The 12,735-nt window shown below is 37.7% G+C and overlaps 1 protein-coding gene across 1 annotated transcript in view; it reads left to right on the top strand.

Moving 5' to 3' along the window:
• Window positions 1-1,806: 1,806 nt before the first annotated feature.
• LOC139117368 (cysteine sulfinic acid decarboxylase-like) overlaps window positions 1,807-12,735 on the top strand; it is a 60,200-nt gene continuing 49,271 nt past the window's right edge. The window contains exon 1 of the mRNA XM_070680413.1: window positions 1,807-2,030. The gene's annotated coding sequence lies outside the window, so the exon portion shown is untranslated. The remainder of the gene's footprint in view (window positions 2,031-12,735) is intronic.

Here is a 12,735-nt window from a genome sequence, read left to right as displayed (position 1 = left end):
CACGATTGAAGACAGAACGACGGAACAAACAGTGCAAATCACGTTAAATGTACGGACAGACGTCTGTTCTGATATAAGGTATTTGCAGAATATACTTCCGGCGTTCATCGTGCAAACAGCTGATAGGACCAGATATGAACTGAAAATGCTCACGTTTCATTATAATTGCATTATATGTAAATTTGAAGCTTTGCCACATGTTTGCAACTTCATTGAAAGTAATATGATCAGTATAATGAACAATATTCACCGCTGATTAATTCTAAAAGTTCATGAAGTAAATATGTAATTAGCTGAAATAAAAATATTAAAATTCTTTGACTTCTGTCATTGTATCACCACTTTAAAGAGCAAGTGTAATTACCTTTGGCCAAGTCCTTCAAGCCATATATGATGAACTGTGAAAGCTCATTAGATATGCAAATTATAAATTAGCTGACATGAAAATGTGAAATGACTTTCGATATTTTTTTAACCTGGTATAATCATCAATGTACATAGCATGTTTTGCCAACTTTGATCAAGTAAATCCCAGTATATATGCAAATTAGGAATTGGCTGAAGAAAAAAATGCTTAATGACTTTCAATAATGTTGTATCATAGTATCTTTAATGTATATAGCAAGGTTCATCAACTTTGGTCCGGTCAATTCAGATATATATCCCTAATAAGCAAAGTTCATTATATATGTAAATTAGGAATTGGCTGAAGTAAAAATGCTGAATGACTTTCAATAATGTTGTATCATAGTATCTTCAATATATGTAGCAAGTTTTGTCAACTTTGGTCAAGTCAATTCAGATATATATCCCTAATTAGGAAAGTTCATTAAATATGCAAATTACGAATTGGCTGAAGAGAAAATGCTTAATGACTTTCAATAATATTGTATTATAGTGTCATTAATGTACATAGCAAGTTTCATCAATTTTGATCAAGTCAGTTCAGATATATATCCCTAATTATGAAAATTCATTTAATATGCAAATTAGAAATTGGCTGAAGTAAAAATGTTTTTGACTTTCAATAATCTTATATGAAAGTATCTTTGATGTACATAGCAAGTTTCAACAACTACAATCAAGTTAATTTAGATATATATCCCTAATTAGGAAAGTTCATTAAATATGCAAATTCAGAATTGACTGCAGTAAAAATGCTTAATGACTTTCAAGAATGTTGTATCATAGTAGCTTCAATACATGTAGCAAGTTTCATCAACTTTAGTCCAGTCAATTAAAATATATATCCCTTGTTACCAAAGTTCATTAAATATGCAAATTAGGAATTGGGTGAAGTTAAAATGCTTGATGACTTTCAAGAACGTTAAATTATAGTATCTTCAATATACATACGAAGTTTGGTCAATTTTGATCAAGTCAAATCAGATATACATCCCTAATTAGGAAAGTTCATTAAATATGCAAACTAGCAACTATCTTTCATGTCACCCCTTAATGGTTCCCACTACTGATATATTTTGGTGTGATCAACATTTGTAGCAAATCTCGTCAAATTGTGTGCAGTCGTTTTTAATGTATATCCGTTTTTTTTCTAAAATCATTAATTATGCAAATGAGCAAAAAGTATGCAAGCCACACCCACCAAAAACTAACCAGTTCTTGCCAATTTACTAACTGAATCTATTTACCAGATTTGATTCTGATCTGATCAGCCGTTTTTGAGATATCGGACCAACAGACAGACAGACAGACAGACAGACACACGGACACACAGACAGATAGACAGACAGACATCGCTGCCACATATGCTCACGTGTGTGAACACGTGAGCAAAAAATAGCCACATAGGTCAACAGTAGGTCCCTGTTGGCGTACCTGTCAGCGCTAAGGGAATGCGAAACGCTGTGAAAATGTAACGAGTAGGCCAGCCTCTCTGACCTGTCGCTGAGATTGTCTCTGATTTCCGTCGTCATAGTGGTAGTGCCATTAGGTACAGCTTGTCTTTTTCTGCCATCTTCTCACGCAGGATGTTACAGGTGCCAAAAGATGTAGAGATCCAAGTACAGGTAATTTCGCCAGTTATTTGGTGGTCCTTTTGAATTCCCTCTGCCACATTAGAGCCTTTATACCCAAGGCCGGTTATCTTTCGAAACGTGGGGATAATGTAATTTCCGCTCTCAATTGCGTCAATTTAATTCATAGACCTTCGAGAAATGGTCAATTATGATTCACAGCTTCCGGCTGTTGTGTTCTCACCCAGAATCATGTGTGCAGGACACTATTTCATTACTGAGTAGGGTGAAGGACAGTACTTTCACTGTAGAATTGCCTGACGGTCAGCATTTTCACAGTATTGGACGAAGGACATTATGATTGAAGAACTTCATGAAGGGCAAAATTTTCACCGCAGAAAAGGACGAAGGACAATTTTATTTAGGGTAGAATATGGCGAATGACAATATTTTGGTGATAACACTGCTGTACATCTTTTCTGCGCTGAAAGTGTTGTCCTTTGCCTAATTACGTACAGAAAATACAATGTTTCACCACTTTATTAGACTTTCTGTTGGGCCTTCTCTGTCCTTCGCCGTCCTTCTATGCCCTTTATTTAACCTTTTCCCGTCATGTTGCTTGTTTGTCGTATGAACAATGAGTATCGTTATAGTTTCTTACGAAAGTTCTCGCAGATTAGTATATTTTTCCTGACTTCACGTGTTTTGTTGGGTTTTTTGCACTCCGCGTTCACAAAGAGCATTAAACAGCTTTACACGGTGGGCGGGTAAAACTTAGGGAAGTAACCCTAATCACATGACATATTCTCTTGGCCTTACTAATCATCATGACGAAGGGCTTTTCGTCACCTACCAAATCATATATTTCATGGTCACAAACTTTTGTTTTTAAAATATAGAAACGTTTATCGTTTAGGGATTGTGGCTATTTCCATGGACGACTGTATTCTGCTCAGCGCGTTTATGACTTTTATTTTGTGTATTATCTGAGTATTTCACAGGCATCAGATTTGATACAGTCGCTCGACACCCATTCGAGACGAAGCTCTTTTGATAACAACAAGTGGCCGGTAAGAAGGTCTTAGGTGTCCGTTAAACTTTTTCAGTGAAATGCGACGTCTTATTGAAGCTGACTCTTAAACCGAGGGCGGGGTGATTTTTTAAACTCAATATTCAACCTTTAACTTAATACTTAAATATTTTCTACCCCCTATTCACATTAATTCCTCTTTCGGAAAGAGAATAAATCGCTCGTATGGGTTGTGTTTTGCAACAACATTTATTTGTCGATTTATTTATTCATTTATTCATCTATTTATTTACTCACTTACTCACTGAAATATTTTCTGTAGTATTCACTTTTGTGAGTTAACTACATAATAAGTGTTCATAATATGGAAGTCTTTATACTTCATTCAAACAACAGCCTTTCTAACTTGAAAGCGTAGATTGCCATGCAATTATAGCTCTTGTAATTGGAAGTGAATGAATGAATGAATAAAGGAAACAATTTTTACCTTTCCACAGTATAACATAAGGGTTTCTCTACTGTGTAGGCGAATAGGGTCCCCTATAGCGATTTATGAGGGGTTGGGCCTGAAGATGTTGGGCAAGACCATACTTTACATACTTGTACATATGAGGGTGAGTCATATTTTACGTTTGCAAACTGTATAACCAATGGGAATCGTTTATAAGTAGGTCACTGTACACGTCATCGTGAAAATTAGATAACACACATAGCTCACACTTGGACTGCACCTTCACTGACATTCAGTGCCTCTATTAAAGGTATACAATATTAGTACCACGGGGATGAAAGTTTCATTAACAAATATTGCTCTTCACAGATGTTCTTAGATTCGAAGTTTATTTAGATCATCGAAATGACGAAGAATATTTGAACACTTACCGATGTAATGCTACATTAAAAGTAGCTTTAATATAGTTGTTGACTCGCGGCTGCTCCGTCTTACATTTGAAATCTGCCATTATGTATGATAATGAAGTTATCAACTGAATAAATACAATATAACGTTGTCGAACGATGGTACCGATACCCTGAGCATATTTAATCCCTTGAATCATCATGTGAACAGCGGTCTTACTGTATAGAGAGATGGTACATTCCAGAAGCGACCGCCTGAATTGTATTGTAAGTTCACCGCCCACGCGATCCCGTCAGCTTTAGCATGATCCCGCTATCATACAACAAGAAGGACCGTGGTTTTAGGCCAAAAAATAAATTTTTGCTGTTCCGATAACATGGTTTTCATGCAAAAATAGGGTAGGTAGGTCGGCAGGGATTTCTTTCCAAAATATTTTTATTTTTAAATACATGTATGTACTTTTCAGAGGTTTAGGGCGATCAAACACTGGCCACAACATTTCCAGAAAAATGTGGAATAAAAACATAAAAGACGTCCTCGTTCAAGCAAAAATCAAATGCAAGGTCACGGACACGTGATTTTGCGGGTTTTTTCTTTCTTTGTTTTACTTCAGTGTTTACGTAGTCTAAAAAGTTTAGGGTCGGCAGGCAAAGAGTTTGGGTAGGTCGGGTTATCGGAACAGCACAATTTTTTCTTTGGCCTTTGCTCCATCTTAATTGAAGCAGCCATAAACGTATAATCACCCCAATGCTCGACTAGTTCGCTACAATCACGCTACAATTACATAGACTAAAATTGTGTCTTTCGGGTTACCGTGTCCACAAGGAGACATAGTCGCAGTTTTACTGACGTGTCAGACATATGTCAGCATATAGACTTGCCCCCGTGGCCCTATAAGGCCAAGGTTCAGTATTCGACAAAAGACATGCTTCAGATGTTTGTAACAATGGGTCACCTGCTTGCTGAAGGACTGTGACGTAGTGCACTTCCGACAACAGTCTGCCTAGAGATGTCGAGTGCTCATACGACTGTAGATGACCCTTCACAAGGTCTATGATTCAACACAGAGTGCATTGTACGATAAGGGAAACCTGGCTGAAAGCGGCCAAAGTTTTTTTTGGCTCCACGATAGTGTTCGCTGAAAGAATTTGACTACACGTTATGGACTTCCCGATATGTGACTGGCTCCCCTGTAGCTGTGAGTCCATAGCTGTGATGTTTTCAGACGGGATTCCTGCCCTTTACGGGCCGGTTTTGACTTTTGCGACTTTGGTGGGGTTAAAAGTCGTAGAAGCCAAAACCTGCCGTTAAAAGGCAGGAATCCCGTCTGAAAACACCACTGCTATTAACCCACATCTAGCTTCCCAGTTGCTTGTTCGAATAACCAACTCAAGTTGTCTCGGATTTGGTTTTTGTCCGCAAAACTTCAAATGTTATTTTTCCTATTTTTTATTTCACTACCGCATTTACGTATGGCTGTGAAATGTTTATGGTCGGCGATAGCCCGTGTGTTCCCGGCGTTACACGGCATCCCACCACATGGATGTAGTACGATTGTCAAGAAAAAAATGAACCGAACAGTGGTTGAAATTTCTTGTAATTTTGGAGATTTCACAGAGCGAACTTTTATACATATTGCCTATGCGAACACCTGTGCAGAACCCGACTAACTTGTTGACTGAGAAGCTCGTGCGCAGCATTCGACGTCAAAATTGCATTCCTTCGTTGATATGCGTGTTTCAGTACTACTTACTGGAGTATTATATTACCCTGTTGATCGACTCTTGTGGATTACCGTCAACAAAATAGTGTGCGTCATCAGTTACGTCATGCAACAAGTGTGTGATGATCTCTCAGTCATCTAAGCCGTTGGATCACGACGCACACTTTGTTCAGTTCAAATCGCTTTTTCGAAAGAGGTACAGTCTGTCTTCTCCGTTTATACAGAGTTAAGACCAACGAAGAAGTGTCTAGATACCATTTAGGAAAATCTCTGTTTTGATGTAGCGAAATAACAGTGGTGCCGTCCCAGCTATCCATTAAAACTTTCAGGTTGAGATGATACCAGGGAAATTTTAAATTTATGAAAATGGTGACACAGATTGGGATTTTTCTAAGAATACGTTTATATTCTTGTACGTGTACGTTTTGTTGTAGGTATTTGAAATAATGCCACACGAAGAGAAAACGTACATAAAGTCCATGTTACTGAAAAGTAGACTTTCGCAGTAAATATTGAAAACCAATCAAGTCTTCAGAGTGTTTTGCCGCTTCAAAGTTCTTTCTCCTATATGTTATAAATATTGAGAAATGTTACTATAGCAACATGGCGCTGAAGAGAGTGCATATTTACATATAACTAATGGAAGTTAATCTAGAGATATCGATAGAGTTCCTTTATTGTACAGATATTATTTCCTTGTATCTTAACGACTTGGGTAGTCACGCGATGAAGGTATACATTTATCAAAAGGGCTCTGAAAAGAAAATCACAAAATTACTAATATGTTTTCTTCTATTTCTCCGTGCAAACGGATGGACTGATACTGCACTGACCATGTGGGGAGTCCTCTTATCATGGTATTCCAAGACATTAGTTCTTCTTTTTGAAAGAAATTTAAAAGTTGTGCGATAGAATCTTTTGTATTTTATCAAAATATGTGACGCACTGTTATTTTGGCTTCTTATCTGTAATCTGCGTTTTCTCTGTCACGCACTGTACGTCATAGTCCCACTATATGTACGCAGTCTATGAGTACTTCGACATTTAATATGCTTGATGAGGTAGAAGGGTAAGAGTTGACCTTTGAACACGTGAGCATGACTGCATAGATGTCGCTTAAAACCCGTAGTCAGGTAGTAATGGGTCGGTCTCATACGCTATTGTATTACCTTTCTTTTCCTGCGGTAGTGAGGGTAGGAACGCAGAAAAAAGACTGTAATATGATAGCGTAAAAGTGCGACCAATTACTACAATGGAATTTTATCAGATTGCTTTGACAGGTACAGGGCACATTACAGAACTCTTCGCCGTTGTTGGATGCAATGATCATTAGTCATACCCCATGTACTTCGTCCCTTCACGTTAGGTCACGGCAAATCCCATTAATCTGGTAAATCCCGATATCCTGCTGTGGCAAGAAACTTCCAGACAGCCTCAAAACCAACATACGACATACGACCAACAAAGACGGGTATTGTAACATTTGAAAATTCCAGTTACCAAATAAACTCCCGTTTATTGAACCGAGTCTATTATGTGTCTCTTTGCTTTTTTCTATCCTTTCAAAAGACTTGTATACATTTTATAACAAGTTCTAAAGGTAGTGCACGCCTTCAAAGTCAAAGTCTTAAACTTTTGCTCAGTTTCCGCCAAGCCAAGAATAAAAATCAGACGTCAGCTTGCAAATTTTGACATCAGAGAAATCATCCCTATATTAACTCTACGCGGGAAAAAAAATCGATTTTCACAAAAATCAGACGGCGAACTTTTATTAACTCCAAGAGCTCCGAATGAGCCCATGCAAGTAGTAGATCAGAAAAGTATTGTAAAAAATTAAGAGTCCAAATATCCGTCCAAGAGGCACATTCTACCTTAGTCATCCAAAATGAAAAATACCTCGAGTATCTGATAGCAATATGACATAAATGTTTAGATCCGTCCGTCGTCTTCTTCTTCTTAGGGTAACCACGAGTTAATGACTCCGAACCGAAATACGGATATGCGTGTAATGTCGAGTTTGAAATCACCTTTAATTACACGTGAGTTTCCCCATTCCTAATGTATGTTTGACAACTCAAACTTTGTACAGCCATATTGACTGTACAAGCCACATATCGGGAAGTCACAGTCACAGATCGGGAAGTATTCTTTTGCATGTAAAATACACTGATTAAGAACTTATTTCCGCAATGACGTCACAGTTCTAATTTCATTCACCGTCATACTTTCCAATGTTATCCACATAAGGCAAATTACATTATTTGATTCCCTTTCCATATTATCATAATTTGACACGATATCGTCAACGATTTTTATGTCAATGAAAAGAAAATCAGCCAGAGAAGGCTTGACAAAAAAAGATGACGCACTTAGGTAAAAGGAAAAAATCCATCAAAAGTTACTTTCTGAAAACTTTAAACATTTTTTACTTCCAGGGCGCCTTTTGGGTACAAATTTTAGACGGCATCAGATATACTATGGTTCTTTGGCCGAAGGGGGTGGGGGATTATATTTAGAGTATAATGTGTCCTTTCTATGGCTGGATACGAAGGGTTTAATTATGGCTAGTAAATGTATTAACTTTTGGCTTTTATAACGTTTTGTTCAGTTTGTTAGCTTGTTTCTTCCCACTGAAGTTTAACATCACAAAGTAATTTGGGATTTAAGCATAAGATAATAAGCATATAATATAAGCATATCACATTTGTGATTGTTGACAACTATTATATTGTTGCACTTTACATTATGAATAATAAACAAGAATTCCATAATTTAGGCAGCTTTCATTGGTACGTAAAATGGGGAATACTCAGAAAGCATATGACAAAGTTACAGTGATTGTTTGTCATATGCTTGATCAAGTATATAAATTAATTTAAAGCAACGGACAATGACAAATATTTAATTTGAACTGAATGAACTTTAATAACTTAAACCCGGACCGCAGGTATAAAAAGAACACAGCTTGCAAAACATGATGATTATCTCATTTGAATTTAAAAGTTTAACAGAGTCAAAGACAGCTCTGCAAAAAATACAAGCAAAGCACTTAGTATACATGTATAGAGGGAAATTTTTCGACACATTTTCATGTGAATGCAGAATAGTAAAAATACAATGTCAAGTTGTAAAACTGAATTCAGAATTGAAAGCCGAGAATGGAATTTAGAATAGAATGTTGAGTAATGTTGTAAAATTGAATGCCAAATAGTAAATTAGAATGTTGAGTTGTAAAATTGAATGCCGAATAGTAAATTAGAATGTTGAGTTGTAAAATTGAATGCCGAATAGTAAATTAGAATGTTGAGTTGTAAAATTGAATGCCGAATAGTAAATTAGAATGTTGAGTTGTGAAATTGAATTCAGAATAAAATGGAAAGTAATAATTTTGGCATGGATTGGACACCATAACTATCAGATAACAAGCAAACTGTTTGGATTGGTTAGGAAAATCGATGGTGTGAAAGTGAGTCACAAGTTTCGAGTTCGTGAATGACCAAGTTTGACAACTGCTTCTTTCATGTCATGTGAGACTTCTGGCAGTTTCCTTTGGCACCGAAGTTATATTCTAGAAGAATATTGATAGTGACCGTCAGAACTGCTCTCTAGGTGCACGTGTACAGCAGATGAATACTTACATGAAAAAAGTTCTGGTGGACAGGAAAAGTACGTTCGCTAAAGCCCGTCAATAGGGTTTATGTAAATGTGGCTCAAATGGAAAACTGACCTCTAATCATATGTCAGTTATCCGAAAAACATATGACATTTAAAATGACACACTCAGAACATTGAATGACTTTATGTAAAGATAGAGATATCACACATGTATCAAATGGATCGTACTTTGGGGTTAACATATGTAAATTCATAACGATAGCAATTACAGCTGTCAAAAATTATTCGGTTTTCTTGGCTTCGTCTCTTTCTTTCACTGCCTTCCATTTCTTGCCGAGTTGTTTGTGAACAGTTGGAAATGTCCAGTCTTCACTTTTCACTTGGTCTTCTTTCAGCGTGGACATTTCACCAAGAAACATGTTGTACTCTTTTCTGAGGTTTTCTGTTGATTGATCTGGGTTCATGGCAGTGGTACGACCCCAAACATCAACTTTCTGTTCCAGTTGCTTCAACTTGCTTCCAGCTTTGGCGTGCTGTGCCTTCTGATTTCTTGGAGCGTATTCGGAACTGTTTAGTATCACGATTGAAGACAGAACGACAGAACAAACGGCAGAAATCAGATTAAATGTATGAAACGGTACCTGTTCTGATTGAATGTAGTAGTTGAAAACGCTTCCGGCGTTCATCGTGCAAATAGCCGACAGGAGAATAACCACATAGGTCAACCAGCGGTCACAGTTTGCATACCAATCGGCGCTAAGGTAGTGAGAGACGCTGTGAAAATGTAAAGAGTAAGCCGTTCTCTCAGCCATGTCGTTGAAATTGTCTCTGATCTCAGCCGTTGAAGTAGTAGTGCCATTAGGTATAACTGATTTTCTTTCTTCCATCTTCGGTATTTTAAAATTTAACACAAGACCGTCACAGGTGCCGAAGATGTAGAAATCCCTGTACAAATGATTTCGCTAGATCTTGTGGTCCTCTGACAAATCAACGGTTTTATATACTTTACCATTATCATACACCCACGGCCGTTTCATGCGTAAATCGCTGTGTAATGCGACAGCTATTGTGTTATGATATATGTGGCATGATGTGACCATGACCGCACAACGTAGAATGGAAACTATGGGCTGACTGTACGTGTACAATGGAAACACCAATGATTCAGTGGTATGTAGAGGTGATAACCCAATATCGCCTGTTCCTGTGTCGTATAACGTCATTTGTACAAAGTCAAATGTCCGACGCAGCACTATTGGCACAAATGCTAATGAGACACAGAAAACAGGTCATAATGGGCAATAACCTTTAAATATTACCTCTGTAAAATAGTAGAGTCATGGTTGCAGGGTAAATGAAAAACTTTAAGTCTCCGAATACAAACTTTTAAAAAGTAGGGTAGGATAGGTCTGGACATTTTTTTGCCAATTTTTTATCCTTAAGTCTTGCAGCCGTTCAAGAACAATGGAGTGGTGAACATTCCTTGATAACATGTTTCCAGAGTGGACAGTGTGTACGTATTAATTTGAATGTCATCGAAATCAAACTGACACGTTGCAATTGTTTACACGAAATTCAAATGCTTATCATTGATCACAGTCAGGTTTTAGCCGGTAAAATTATGATTCACACATGTGCGATTGCTCACATTCATGTGAGTATAAAAATGAACACGTGGTGTTTCTTCTCATCGACTAACCGTATTGTTCAAAAGTAAACCCAAGCTCGTATACAACATGAAGTGTGTAAAAGTCTCTACCCAACAGCTTAGCTAAACTGTTGAGTTCAAAAATCGACCACAGTTATTTTTTTATTAGAATCACTTATCTAAGCTTAGGTAGGATTGACAATGGTTAGGGGCACGCTCAACCTACAGAATTCCTTCGTTTACGAGTGTCGTGGGGTGGGGTGGGGTGGGGTAGGAACTCATTTCGTTTTGAGTGTGTCAAAATGGTATGAGGAATTTCGTATTGTTTTCTAAGCTTTAGGCCAAGTGGCAGTCTTGGGAGAAATGCGGATCCTTGGAGTGACTCAAAATGACTTGCAAAATAAATAGATTGCCAATGCCGCAATTTTCTCTTTGGATACAAATTGATACAATACACGATCCTGGCATTCATCGAGAACACAAAGACCACAAAAATACGGAGACCAGAGTCAGTACTACCGAAAACAGACAAACAAACAAATAAATATAGATATCATAAATGTGAAGTGAAAACTGATACGCTCTTTCACTCAGAACTGTGTAACGCATTTTTCTGTGCGAAAAAGATATTAAAATGTTCTGTAACATTAAAAAGTGAACTTATCGTCCTGAGTTAAGGGAAGCTGTAGCCTTTCTTACATTGTATCAGGTATTCTGTAGGAACTTATCTTGTACTAGGACAAATAGTACAGGATTCCTGGATACTGGGGTTCTTGCTAAAGTCATGGACGTACCACAGTTGTACATCCATGCTGAAGCAGACGTGCCCAGCATCTTTACCATCCTGAAACAATCCCAGCTACGCTGGGCAGGCTACGTAGTTCGTATGACTGATGAGCGGCTCCAAGGAGACTAGCGAGCTGCGGCATGGAAAATGTTCGCGCGGAGATGAAAAGAACTGCTTCAAAGCATGGAGGTACGTCCATGCTCAAAGATACTTTGGAACGTTCTTGAAAGAATTTTGACATCTACCCAAAAACCTTGGGGCCACCCTGTCCAAGATCGAGAAAAAGCAAAGGATGGAAATACGGTCCTGCGGTAATACTTTTTGGATAAAATGTCAAATCTTTATACAAATATTGAGTATCAAAACAGGAGATTATTTCTATAACACACCATTTGACCGTACACACATATTATTTCATTTTACTGAAACGAGAAGAGAGACAGTACGCTCCCTAGGAAAGCCCACGCATTTACTGCCTGTAAATGCCTTTATCTTCCCTCAAAAAATGTCACAGCATTTAGATTTTGCTACTGAACCATTCAAAAAATTATGTCAAGGCAACACGAACAGTGTGATTTATTTCCGATTTTTTTGTTTTTTAAAGTTTTGGACCTCTCGTGTATTTCTTTGTGATGACGTCACGAACATGAGTCCTAGGCACATAATCAATGAAGCGCTATTCAAATACACTGTAACTTATCAACCCCTATCAGTGTCTTTGTTCAAATGTAAGGAATGCTACCAGGTGTGGCAACAACTGTCTAAGGAGAGCCTGACTTTATATAACTAACGGAAACTTATCAATGGTAGACCTTACATTGTAAAGGAGGTCCTTGATACACACATTTTTAGTCCTTTGGTTTTCCGTGTGTCCCGGGAAGCAGTGAAAGAGAGTAAAAGAAGTCAAGTAGCATTTTCACGGTTGTTAGCAATGGTAACACCACAGTATGGCAAAAGACTTTTATCTACTGTGTGGGCGAACACTTAGCGATTACGAGGGGTAGGGTCCTGACGTTTGGCATGGCAGGGTCATACCTGTCCTTGTGAGGGTCATATTTTACATTTGCAAACTAACACGATTGGAACCAATTTGGGAT

This window comes from Ptychodera flava, chromosome 18, assembly GCF_041260155.1.
Source record: "Ptychodera flava strain L36383 chromosome 18, AS_Pfla_20210202, whole genome shotgun sequence".
Taxonomy (NCBI): Eukaryota; Metazoa; Hemichordata; class Enteropneusta; family Ptychoderidae; genus Ptychodera; species Ptychodera flava.
Note: the sequence above shows the minus strand (reverse complement) of the source record. Positions and strands in the feature narration are given on the sequence as shown.